Source organism: Charadrius vociferus, unplaced genomic scaffold, assembly GCF_000708025.1.
Source record: "Charadrius vociferus isolate BGI_N301 unplaced genomic scaffold, ASM70802v2 scaffold214, whole genome shotgun sequence".
In the NCBI taxonomy this organism is placed as follows: Eukaryota; Metazoa; Chordata; class Aves; order Charadriiformes; family Charadriidae; genus Charadrius; species Charadrius vociferus.
The window spans coordinates 3,853,775-3,856,974 of record NW_009647955.1 but is presented as its reverse complement, the minus strand read 5'-3'; positions in this window follow the sequence as shown (position 1 = coordinate 3,856,974).

Sequence of the window (3,200 nt, the reverse complement as noted above, 5' to 3'; positions counted from 1 at the left end):
GGGCGGCCACAGATGCGGCGGTGCGTGCGGTCCCATGGTGGGGCGAGTGCGAAACCGCAGGGTGGTGCCTGTCCCTCGGCCCGGCCCAGCCGCGCTTCACCGGCTACCTCCAGCTGGCTCTTACTTTAAAAAAAAAAAAAAACAGTATTTTGCCTGAGGACTTGAATCTTTTTTTTTTCCCTCCGCTTGACTGACTTTCTCACACTCCTGTTCCCATAGTCTGCCAGCTAAGCCTGAGTCATCCTGCCAAGAACTAGACCTGGCCTATTCAAAAATGTGCTCACTCGCTCTTTCTTTCTCTGTGTCTCTTTCTTTTCTTTCTTTTTCTTTTTTTTTTTTATGAGTATACACAGTAATGTTTTTCCACCTCCTCCAGTACCTGATCTGCACCTGTACAGGGCCAATCCCACACGTATCACCTGATCTTGCCTTTTCAGAGACCGTGAGAAAAATAAAGTTCCAGAAAGAAGAGACATGTTTGCAGATCTCACCGGTGCAAAGCCCTTGCCTCTGCAGAGGCTTGCCTGCTGAGCCTTCAGAGTTTAAAAAAAAAAGGAAAATAGTAAAAGGGAGAGTGTCATGTTTAAAACTGCAGAAAAGTACAAATCCAGGCTTTCTTTCAGCTCCTTGATGGAGCCACAACCCTTTTGATTTAAAAACAAAGAGCAGCCTTCAGCGTGTAAGATTTAACTTCAGATGAGCAATATTTGACGTAAGCCTCAATTAGCTAGACATTTGGACAAACTCGAGCGAGGAAAAGATCGAGGCTGCGCTGGGGAAGTCACTATGGAAAAGCCTTTTCTCAGTCGCCTTTATGGGGAAATCTCGGAGACGACTGATTACCATGAAATCTGCAATACATTTCTGCAGAGTCTAAAAAGTTCTCTGGTGGACCTGTATTTTTTTCTAGTGCTGGTATTTTGGGGTGGGAGGGAGGAAAGTTACCACTCGTGCTCTCCCTCCTGCGGGGATTTGCAGAGGGCTCTGGAATTGAGGAGCTGGGCGTCACGGTCCCTCCCAGCCAGGAGCGAGAACAGGCTGTAATTATGTCCATGTTTATGGTAGCCGAGGAGCTGCTAACCACCTCTAATTGCCGGCAACAGGTTGGTGTCTCAGGGGGATGAGAGCGGGGCAGGCAGCGAGGACATGCTGTCTTTAGGGTTTGCCACCGCTCGCCCACCATAAGGACCTGGCGGCTCCAGCTCCTCCTGCCCACGCTCCCCCCCTGCCCCAGCCCAGCCCCTGCCCATTGGGAGGGTTCCACTTTTGGGGTGTTCATGGAGCCAGGCTGTGGGGTCTCCAAAAGCGTTGGCTTCTGCGGGGGCTTCTTGGAGCCCCGGCTGAGCGCTGCATGGGCCAGCGGGGAGGCAGTGACACTGGTGTCCCCGGTCCGCATCGCTGCCGCCGCCAGTCTGCTGCTGTGAAATGCCTTACACGTGCGCGGGTTGTGATCCCCAAGAGGAAGCATGTATACGTGTGAATTCCCTGGGGATCAGGAGAGGAAGGGGAGGATTTGCATGGAAGGATGTCTCTGGAAATGAAGTAGCCGAGGCCACGTTTAGGCTGGAAGGAGGTGGTGAAGGGGTTTGTAACCCTTGGGGGGACCTGGAACACATCCTTTGGGCTTCTCCAGCCCTACCTTTACTTGTGAAAGAGGTGTCAAGGGGGATATAAAGCCCTGCGATAAGGGGCTGCCCCAGGCACTGCGGTGTCCTTTGTCCCACAGTCCTCCAGCAATGTTTTTTTCTTTGCTCGGGCAGTCATCTTGGGTTACAAATTGGGAATTGTCCAAAACAGATTTGGGAAGAACCTTTAGACAGAGCACTAGGGCATTACTGACTGGCAGTACATCTTGGAGGAAAAAATGTGTTGGCAAGAAAATTTGGACTAGTCCTGGGCACGGGCCCAGGGGTGGGGAGGTGGAATAAAATAGGATGCTGCTGCTGGTGTGGCATGCAGGAGGCGAGGAGGTGGCAGGGCTGGCTGTGCCTGCTCGCCAGTCCTTTAGAAAGCAGCCAAGACGAGCAAAATGTGCTTCTAGAGATCTAAAAGCCTTAATATCCAAAGCTTACAGGGCCCAAGGAAATGCAGAAAATAGAAACCAAGTTGCTTGTAAGAGCTGGGGTGCACGCTGGAGCTCAGGAATGGCACACTAAGCTTTTCCTCTTTGGGTCATGGACTGAAAACCTAGCCTGGCCAGAGCTCAAAGTCGTCACCACCCTGAAGGCTGGAAAACAAGTGCTGCGTCTCAGGGACATGTCCCTGGCGCAGATGTCTCCTCTGGGCGGCCCTGCACACATGCCTCCACTCGTGGTCTCCGTCCCAGAAGCTCTTGTGCAATCCATACCCAACCGGCTCCCCTGGGAGTTGTCTCCGAAGCTTTGGGCACAGGTTTCAGAGTTTTTTTCCCTCTCCATAAATGATCTTTGGGACAAGGTCACTTTCAAACTGACAAAGCTCCCTAGACGAAGCAAGGCTTTCATAGATGTTTCTCCCCTACGCACCAGGTCCTGGCGGTGAGGAGGGCAGAACAGCTTTCATGCGACAGTGTCACTGCCCGGCCCTCCCGATGGCAGCAGCAGCTCGCTGGGTAGAATAACAGCCCTGTTTTGCAGCAGATCCTGCCCTCTCCATTGGGAACCCATTTCCCAGGCGCCTGCTGAGACCCAGGATCCCAGCGCTGGCAGATGAGCCTCCGGGGGCTGCTCCCTCCGGCAAGCGTGTGCCTTGCAGGAGCCGGGCTGTTTCACCTATTCCCTGGCTGCCACTGCAGAGAGGAGGCTGAAGTGTTTATTCGTTGTACTCCTTGCTGTGTGAGTCAGGCTGAGCATGGGGGAGCTCTGGGATTCTGCTGTGACACCCCCTGCGTTGGGGAGGCACCTGGGAGATCCAGGAACTGGTACCCTTCCTTCTATTGCCCACACGGCCAGGCTGGCATTCCCGGGAATGGCGTAGGAAGCTGTGGGATGAAGTGGCTGAGGCTTTGCTGGAGTAGCAAAGTACCTATGAGAAACTCCAGCGTCGCTAAGGATAGGCATGAAAGAACGGTTTTCATCTCCCCATCCCATCCCATCCCATCCCATCCCATCCCAGGCTGGAGCACAGCTCTGTGCCGAGGAGGGCTCTGGGACAAGAGCCAGGGTACCTGGATCTCTCGCTAAGCAGATTCTTCTTGGCAGGCTCCCATCCTTCTGCAACAA